We start from the raw sequence: 10819 nt of genomic DNA, 5'->3' as shown, positions 1-10819 counted from the left end.
TCAATGTCTGTTGCCTGGTTCTGACAAGCCGGAGCACTGCTGCTTTAATACAGATGCCTCATCTACATAAGAGACTTGTGGCACCAATAGCCCATTATGTAGTGTTGGGTGCCAACCTGCATGGAAGAGGGGGAAATAAAATAAGAAATGATAGGGTGGGAGTGCCCATTTGTAAGTGGCTGTGGGCCATTTATTTTCTTTATAGTTTTATTTGCCCGCTCAATCTATTTTTTGTTTAAAGGTTGTTAATCTCGCTTACCGAATCAGTACATTGTGGATTTACTGGTTGGGTTTAAAATTTTTTAAAAAATTGACATTTCTTTAAAGAACAACATCGATAAGCCACAATTTCTGTAACATTGTAATTTATTTGAAGCTGTGCGTGGTTTATATAGTGCTGCATGTTTAACGGTATTTATACGGGAAACTTCAAAGCGTTGCCTGCAAATTATGCAGCACTCCTTTCTTCAGTTTGTAACGGGGTCATCAAATCTCATTGTATTCCATGAATATCTACTTCAAGAAGCCTTTACAGACCAGGTGTACACATGTAAGAGTATTTGTACGGTGTCTTTGCATTTGTATGTGGGTCTTTAACACAAAAGAAGAGAGCTGCCTTTAGACTGCATTTACAGCTCTTGATGACTCCAGTTGTGTGTAAATATTAGAAAACAGCAGGGTCCTGCATTCCAAGAATCACTTCAGCAGTGCCACAAAGACAAGTGTCCTTACTGGTATTGTAGTCGTACTCCCCAACTCTCCTGCTGTTTCTAATCAGTGCGCACAGCCGTGAAAAAACTGGACTGACATTTACAGGCGCAGCAGGGAGATCCTTCACTAGGGAATGTTAAAGATTCTACTACCTGCTTTTCAAAGTGGCCACTGTACATGATAAATCTTAACCGGGGATCTAGTCTGCTCTTCAGCTGATGACTTAATGAGCATATTGATAATGGTGCCAAGACTCCCACACAACCAAACGCTGTCGTACTTTTCAGTAAACTGAAATCTACGGCTCTATTCATTTACGCAGCAACTGCGCAGAGTAGTAATTTGCTTCAACCAACTAATAAAGCCATTGTTTATTCCATTCTGCTGTAAGGGAATAGCACCGAGATAATGTTCGACGTGGACCCTGGTATAACTGCTCATGAAGCATAAGTAATTGTAAGGCTGACTTGATTTTAAATTGTCCCAGTGAGCTGCCAGATTTGGGCTGCCATAATATCAGTAATACAATTAGGTTTTCTACACAGTGTCTGGTTGACTTCCCTGCTACGAGTTTCTTCCCCTTTGGGAATATGACTAGACAGACTGTCATTTGCTCTTACTAATTCTACTTAGCATTATTGCTAGAGCTATTTTGTAATTAGCTATCTTACTCGGCTCTAAAATTTTAATAGCCAATTGAAACTACGTTTTGCCTAGTCTATCTAATCTGTTCACTCCATTAACAAAGTTGGTTTTAGGTCTATTAAAACAGGAGGCCATATATGTGGGTTTGCTTATTTAAACAGCTCTTCGCCGATCTCTTCCATGTAGAAGTAGTAGTAGACCTTTCCAAACTTGTAATTTCTTTTTGAATGTTCCTTGTATAAGCGGTCATGAATAATTGGCATTCCGGATAAATTTGGCTAAACAGTGAGGTGTTGGCATGAGGGGAAGAGAGGACGCTGCAAACAAATGGCATAATTAGTCATGCTTTTGTCTGACTGATTTTAAAGGCAACTAAACAAAATGATGTTTAGCCTATCAAAATTATCAAAACCATCAGAGGCACTGTCTAATGAAGCTCTGATCTTACTTGGTTTAACTTGTTAAACATCCTGACACACACACACACACCCACCCATGCACACAAGTATTTCTGCCAGTATCCACAGGCTCAAGGTTCTCACACTAGCTTTATTAAAGGGGACCTGTAACCAGAAAAAAATATTCCAAATCCTATTTTATCACATTAGTCAAGCAAAATAAACTGAAATGACTCTGTATACAGTATTTGAATCTTGTTTCCTGCGGTCGGCGAATTCATAATTATAGCAAGCAGGCAGGAGCCATATTGTGGACACTGTTATTAAGGCAAGTCATGGATCATTTCAAAATCTTGTTTGTGCACCAGAATGGGAGACCTGATGTCCATTCCAATGCACTGGTTACACAATTAAATGGTAAAGAGGGCGGGGGAACGTGGGCAGAGTAGTGCTGAATGGAAAGTGAAAGTAAGTGCTTGCCCCGCCTATATGCCAAGGCATAGAGGAGGGGCAGACAATATTTGATTGACAGCTAAGAATTTTAAACACCGTTTACAACAGCTATGAATACATTAATAAAAAAAAGAATTTGGATTTCATGTTTAATTTGAAAAGGACTTATTATACAGATGTTTATGTCTGGGTGACAGGTCCACTTTAAAGCACAACAATTTCTTTTTGTTTCCTCTAAATTAAAATGTTTTTCAAAATCATGCCAGTTTGACTTTGGTAAATGCCCTCACAGACATAACCTACAGCTAACTTACAATACTCCCCTCTGGTCCTTTTATAATAGCCAGCTGACTGAACTGGCCATCCCTTCATCATGCTGGGCTAGAAGGCAGGTGCAGTATTACATTAGGAATGGAATACAAAGGAAAGTGGTTCAGGCTATTGGAGTATTCAACCGGCCAAAAGTACATTGTATGGCCAAATGTGACCATACATCTGCTTGTTTAACATCTCATTCCCAAACAAATGGTATAAATATGAAGTTACATGAAGAACACTATATTGGGCAGTCAGTGTTCCAGTTCATCCAACAGGTGTTCGTTCATTTGGGGGTAGATCAGGCCACTGTACAGGCCAGTCTAATTTTTTGATCTCAGAAACCACATTTTGTATGGACCTTGCTTTGCCCATTGGGGCATCATTGTGTTGAAGAAGGGAGCTCTCTCCAAAGTTTCAACTGAAATAACCAACAATGTATTAACACAAAGCAATGAACACACTGCTTCTATGACATGAGTACTATTTTGTAATTAAAAGTATTCGTCTGAAAAAAAGAGGCTTTCAAACTTTTGAGTTCAAGCCCCCTTTGCAGTCCCAGATTTGTTGGACCCCCTTTATTTATTACATGACTACACTTTTTTTGCATTTCACTGTCAAGTCACCCTGTTACACTGTAAATAATTCACTCTACCATGTACAATTGAATTCCTAACCCAACAGGTGTATTTTTTTTAGTTGTAATATTTGTGTGTAGACGACATCTCAGGTCATTTTACCTGGTCATATGCTTTCAGAAAGAACTAGTGCTGCACTATTGAACAGGCTATTGTTTCTCCTATCACTCCAACTTGCAGTGCATCGGTAAAGAGTGACAAGTCACATGACTGGGGGCGCCTGGGAAACTTACAATATGTCTAGCCCCATGTCAGATTTCAAAATTAATTATAAAAAAATCTCTTTTGAAAAATGTATTTCAGTGCAGAAGTCTGCTGGAGCAGCACTAGTAACTGATGCATTTTATTCCCATGACAGTATCCCTTTAAGGTGTACACCCCCAGTGATATGTAACTGAGCTGCAACTTGGTGGTTTAGAAAATAGGTTGCTGCTTTTATGAACTTGTTAGACTGGACACTCACACGCCTTTTAATTGCTGCTTTTATGTTCATAAAAGTGCCATTACTGTTTGGCTGCAAGCTATTGGCAGAAGGATAAGTGTCAGCAGGAAGATCTATGGAATAAAAATAACATTTGGTCACCTTGGCTTTGCACTTTGAAACTGTTGATTAATTTATGTAAGGCCTTGGTTATGAGGCATACTTCACAGAAGTTCATCTGGGTTTATTTTGAGAAGCACAACATATGTGCTGAAAAGTGTTCCTCAACTATCAAGATGTATTGACTGTAGTCTTTTGAATGAACATTTGAATCTATTACCTTAAATTCAAATTCAGATAAAAAGGTTATTGTACATTTTAAAAGCAAGAGATTCTCTTTTTGTGGTGTACCCCCCCCCCAATTTGTTATTGTATTCATAAAGGGAAACTATCGCGATAATATAAATTTAAAATAAGCTTCCTCATACTGAAGTAAGAAAATACAATCAATGAAAAATTCTGCATTGTTTCTGAAATAATCAAGTTTATTCTCACGAGTCCTCTCTCAGCGTCTGTTTCTCTTCAATCTGTCTTTATGCAGCAGTTGGGCGTCAGATGAATGATCCAATATATCTTATGGGGGGGGTCCTTTCCTAGCAGATGTATGAGAGCTCACTCAAATAACTGATTCCAGTACATACAAAATAACTGCCTTTTGCACAAATTCTGCATGTAGAGAGACAGGATTTCTGGTGGTTTTAATAGAGTGAGCTCTAATACATCTTCTAGGCAAAAGGAGCCCCCCTATAAGATATATTGGATCATTCATCTGACACCCAACTCCTGAATGAAAACAGAATGATGAGAAACATATGCTGAGAGAGGAATAGTGAAGATAAACTTGATTATTTCAGAAATGGTTCAGAAATTTTTGTTTGTATTTAGAAAGATACTGATTTCAGTATGCTGAAGCTAATATTACATTTTCATTTTCACGATAGTTCCCCTTTAAGAATATTGTTAGATGGGAATATAGTTAAATGTTAAGGTTATGCTCATGATTGCCTTTCTATTGTGAGAGAGTCTTATATAAGAGGACACAAAACCATTGAACATATTTTTAATTGAATTTTCATTTCAACACATTGAATTTGAAAGTGCCTTCTTTTGCCAGCTAATGTCAGCTGTTATTAATGAGAAATGTCTCTGTGTAAAAGTATACAAACTGGCACCAAGAACTGTTGCATAGAATAATTCAGCCCTTGCAGCCCAAGACTGGAAACAAAAGGAGGATTAACACTGGTAAAAAAATAAGTACATGGATAGTCAATACACCTGTGTCTGTATTTGTTTCATTCTCTAATACACAAAAAATGCCAGTCGGTGTATAGGGAAAATTGAATCTTGATAATTTAGCGAAATGTAAGGTCTTCTCCAGGGGTCCCCAACCTTTTTTACCCGTTTGCCACATTCAGAAGTAAAAGGAGTTGGGGAGCAATACAAGCATGAAAAAGTCCCTTGGGGGGCAAATAAGGGCTGTGATTGATTTGGTAGCCCCTATGTGGACTGGCAGTCTACAAGAGGCTCTACTTGACAATATACTTCGTTTTTATGCAATTAAAACTTTGGGGAAGAGATTGGTGTATTGGCGCATGCACAGTTGGAGCAGTTTTCCTGTTCACGACAACTGTGCATGCGCTGAAAGTGCCGGAAATTGCCGAAGCGTTGGAAGAAGACCCGAAGATAACCGAAGAGAAGAAGATCGTGCCCTTGAACTCCACTGCACAGAATCTGCACCGAGGGGTAAGTATAAAGGTAGGGGCATTTGCCGGGGGTAATACTTAGGCTGGGGGGGGGAACAGGGAGGGGGGATCTATGTAGGGTAGGGGTTTTTATAATTAAGTGTTTGATTCTCCTTTAAACCAGATTCCCCTAAATTCTGAAGGCTTGTACATCTGAGAAGTGTTTTGAGCTTTTGCAAGGGAGACCTAGTTCACTCAGTAAATTGATATGTAGAGATATTCAGGTTTTTTAAACAAAAAAAGCAAATAAAACAAAAACAATGAATAATGAACTGATGGGCACCGTAGTTCGATAGCAACTAAAAGCAGTGGGGTCATTTATCAACACTGGGCAAATTTGCCCATGGTCAGTAACCCATGGCAACTAATCAAATTGCTGCATTCATTGTTCTACTTGCACTGGCCAGTGTTGATAAATGAGCCCCAGTATATCTGTATCAGCTAAATGTGTATGTTTTGAAACACAATTTGAATGTCGCTATTCAGAAGGCCTTATTTTGTTTATCTCTGGATTAATAATAGCAGAGCTCTATGCTTAGTGTCTCGCAGAGACCCCCTTAGGCACTTGCAGTGTAAAAATAACAGAAATTAAATTTCAAACTGAACCCTCCCTTTAGTTTACCATGTGTTTAATTAAAAAACCAACATGCCGTTTATGATGCTTCAACAAATGGTTTAGCACATGGGCAGCTGTACTCTCACAGTCGCTGGCTGGAAATCATCTTTATTTCATGTCTTTCTTAGAAAATATTTGTGCTAGACAGGCGGCAAACCAAATGAATATAACCAGATTTGAAAGATGGGAGTTATTTAGCTAATTTTGCTGATTGTATTCCGACATGTGTGGAAAATCTGGAAAACCATGTAAAGGAAAAGTTAGAAGGGAGATGAATATTATAACAAGCTCTTAATAAGCTGTAATTGAATTGATTAAATATAGGGGTGTGACATTACTGTAGAGGACCTAATTGGGGACAGGAATCATCGAGGTGTGGTTTACACAGTTTGGGACTATGGACAAAACTGTTCCATCTTTTAAAACTGGGAACACAGAAATAAATACACCTAGGGGCATATTTATCAAGGGTCGAATTTCGAATTGAAAAAACGTTGAAATTCGAATTCAAAAAGACCAACCGAAATTAAGTTGAAGTGTTTTTTGGTCAAATAGGTCAGTTTTTGATCAAATAGGTCCAAATTCGAATCGTATGACTCAAAGGAATAGCGTATTCGTTCCAATTCGATTCAAAATTTTTCTCCTAAAAAAAATGTAATTTTTCAAAGTCCACCAATTGACTCCAATTAGGTTCTATGAGGTCCCCCATAGGCTAAAACAGCAATTCGGCAGGTTTTAGATGGCGAAGAGTTGAAGTCAAATTTTTAAACAGACGGTACATGATACATTTCTATATTGTCATTTTTTTTTAAAATTCAAATCGAATTTGGACTATTCCTGAGATGAAGTACACACAAACTAGCTCGAAATTCAAATTTTTTTCATTCGAAAATTCACCTCGACCTTTGACAAATATGCCCCCTAATTGTGATGTTTTAGTTATTTCATAGCAAACAAGGCATGTTTCCACCAGCAAATAATCTTCATAATCATCCTCATGACATTGATGGGAAACATCATAAGTGATATTGCTTTTCAGTTTGTTGCTTCAGTGAGTATTCTGGTGAATTTAAGGATGCAGGGTCGCTATCAGACCCCATGTACCATCAGCCTTTTTGATGTTTACCTTAGGGCTTACATTAACAAGTATTTAAAAGGGAACTCCACACAAACATAACAAGCTTTTTGAAAAGTAAACATCATTTCAAGTAACTTTGCAATATATATTAATTAAAAAATATGCAGACATTTCATGATTTTTAGTGGTTTCTGACAGTTCCCTAAGCCTAGCCCCCTGCTCTCCTGCTGATCTGTCTGACTACTTTGCTGAGCTGACTGACTACTGTTACTTTGTATCAACAGCCATCTGTCCTCTGCATCCTCCAAACCCCACAATTCCCTGCACATATGATTTCAATAAGGAAATGAACATCATAGTGCAATGCATTGTGGGTTATGTAGTTCCTACATGCTGTCTGTAAGCTGTGGAGAAGTTGTTACAATGTGTAACATCAGTGTTTAGTCCCTCCTTCCCTGCAAGGATTTCAAATGATGCAGAAAGAGAAGAACTGTTAAACAGCTGGATTTCAGCATAGAAAATGGCATTTATTCATACTTTTTGAAGAAACAGGTCTCTGTGATGGGAATATTAGGGGTTTCTGTGTTATGTGGGCCTCTTTGGTTTGGAAGCTGGAGTTCCCCTTTAAGGGTCTGACTACTGCTTGGTGTGCTTCTATGTGTTCCGCCACACTTTGCTACATAAACTTCATCTTTGTTACAACTTTAGACTCAATCAGGGGGATGTAATAAAAGTCGCAAAGAGCAAAACAATTCGCACCAATAAGACTAAAAATCCACATCTCGCAATTAATATTGTTCCTTAAACTGTTATTGCATTTCGAATTTTAATTGCGCATTGCGAATTTTAATTGCGCACTCATTGAAGGTTGAAGGTGTCGTAATCTTTTGGAGCAAACATAACGACTTTTTCAGTAAGAAGTTTTATTACATTGACTGCGCATTGGCGCAAACTATAAAATTCGCAAACGGAAGTGGTCTCTAAACAGTTTCCAGGCTCGCAAAAGCTATATTAAATTCGCACAAAGCAAAATTTGTTCGAGCAAAGGCATAACTTTTCGCATTGCGAATAGTTTTTCCGTTAGCAATTTTTATTACATTCCCCCGATGAAGTCTTGATCATTTTTTTCTGGGGATCAGCATTATTCTATGTCTCTGTTGGTACAGATCCTAACCTATAGTTTTATAAACTGCAACACATTTTTTTAGCGTTGTCTTGAGAGGATTCCATACTAATGTATACGTTTTTATTTAGAAGAACATTCTAGCTTTGCAGTTGTAGTTCCCAAGATGATACCAATGCAAGGAGTGCTTAAAGGAGAACTATCGCAAAATGTAAATTTAATATAAGCTTCACCATACTTAAATAAGAAACTTTTTAAATATAATCAATTAAAAAGTCTGCATCATCAAGATTGCTCCAACTGCGCATGCACCGATACGGCATGTACTTACCGAAGATTACCAAAGAGTAGGCATGGGCGAATTTGACCCGTTTAGTTTTGCCAAAAATTCACTGCCGGCGAAATGTTGCCGACGCCCATTAAAGTCTATGGGCGTCAAAAATTTTTTGTCGCGCAACGAATTTTTTTTGACGCACTACACCATACAAGTCTAAAAAATTCACCCATCCCCACCATAGAGAAGAAATTGGCACCCATGAACTCCGCTGAACAGAATCTGTACCGAGGGGTAAGTGAAGAGTTAGGGGCATTTGCCCGGGGTAGCAGCTAGGCTGGGGGGGGAGGAGGGGGGGTCTACGTAGGGTAGGGGGTAGGGCTTTTTTTACTTTAGGGTTGAATTCTCCTTTCATTCTGTCTTCATGCAGCAGTTGGGTGTCAGATATTCATTGACAGTTAGATCCAATATATCTTAAACGGAGAGCTTCCATTCCTAGCAGATGAATTAGAGCTCAACTGACTTCAGTACAAAATCTAACAAAATAAATGCCTTTTGAACAAATTCTGCATGTAGAGAGACAGGTCTCTCTGGTGATTTTAATAGAGTGAGCTCTAATATATCTTCTAGGCAAAAGGAGCCCCCTATAAAATATTTTGGCTCTAATTGTCAATGATAATCTGACCCAACTCTTGAATGAAAGAATGAAGAGAAACAGATGCTGAGAGAGATAGTGAAGATAAACTTGATTATTTCAGAAATTATACAGAATTTTTCATTGATTGTATTTAGAAAGTTTCTTATTTCAGTACGAGGAAGCTTATATTAAATTTTTCATTTTCGAAATAGTTCCCCTTTAAAGTGCTAATCGCTTCTGTCCTTGTATAAAGGACATTTGGATAATTTCTCATTTCAAGTTCTCCATAACCTACTTCAGCTTTGCCAAGATGATGGCTGATCACCGGAAAAGAGGTCACATATTAAATATAATTATTCCAAATTTGCCATAACTTTTCAGGTTCCGTGAATGTATGAAATTTGCCTTTCACGTCTGAAAATGTTGTTGCATTTTATCATATGATTTAAATGCCATGTTGTATGTTTTACCTTGGAGGATTGACGTTGGAGATTCTATCTTGGTTCTCATGGTTATGTACAATCTCAATCCACAAAGCCAACATCTGTTTTGTTGGTACACATGTACTATGAAGGGTCTGTATATCAAACCATTTGGTTTCATACACACTGAAGGATGAAAAAAAAAACCCTTAAAAAGAACCTGTCTACTGAAACACGAAATTATAAATGAGTCCAATTAAAAGAAAGCTTATTTTCAAGAAGTGTCTGGCTTCTTGCACAGATAGCAGGTGAGCTATGATCCACCGAAAAGTGCTTTAGGGAATTTTGCCAGTAAATAGGGTCAGCGGGAAAATAATGACTTCATAGTTGAATTTGTGAAGATTCCCCTTCTTGACTCATTTAATGCTCTTCTCTGATGCTAGCATACAAAACTAATATTTCAAGTTCAGTTACAAAAGTACCACAACCTGTATGAGGCCAGAGAAGAGTATTCTCAGATTACAATAGTCGGCTACAGAGAGAGGGTAAACAAACCACACCTAGTACAATACATTGGTTTTTATGGAGAAAAATAAAGGTACACAGATCTTGGTGTTCCAGCACACAGACAGTTAACTGTGCAGAAATGAAAGTATATATATATATATATATATAGGTAATGAAACTTAGGGTGGTGGCACATGTAGAGTTCCGGGGAGAATTGTCGCCCAGCGACAAATCTCCTCTTCTTTGGGCGACTAATCTCCCTGAAATGCCTTCCCATCGATTTGCCGGGGGGATGGCACTTGGATCGCTTTGGTTTTCAGAAGTCGCCCGAAGTTTACTTGTGAGGCAGCTTCGGAAAAACAAAGCGATCCGAGTGACATTCCGCTGGAAATTCACATTCTAGCTGGCGGGAAGGAATTTCGGGGAGAAGAAGATGCTACGTGTGCCACCACCCTTTAACGTTCTAACACTCTAAGGGGCATATTTATCAAGGGTCGAATTTTGAATTGAAAAAACGTCAAATTCGAATTCAAAAAGACCAACAAAAAAAACTTTGATTTTTCAAAGTCCACCAATTTACTCCAAATAGGTTCTAGGAGGTCCCCCATAGGCTAAAACAGCAATTCGGCAATTTTTTTCAAAATTCGAATCGAATTTGGACTATTCCCTAGTCAAAGTACACAAAAATTCAAATTTTTTTCATTCGAAAACTCACCTCAACCTTTGATAAATCTGCCTGTAATAGTTAAAAAAAAAAAAATGTTGAATGCGCTATATAA

This window comes from Xenopus laevis, chromosome 8S (genome assembly GCF_017654675.1).
Source record: "Xenopus laevis strain J_2021 chromosome 8S, Xenopus_laevis_v10.1, whole genome shotgun sequence".
Lineage (NCBI taxonomy): Eukaryota > Metazoa > Chordata > Amphibia > Anura > Pipidae > Xenopus > Xenopus laevis.
The sequence above is the reverse complement of the archived record's forward strand: the minus strand, read 5'-3'. Positions refer to the sequence as shown.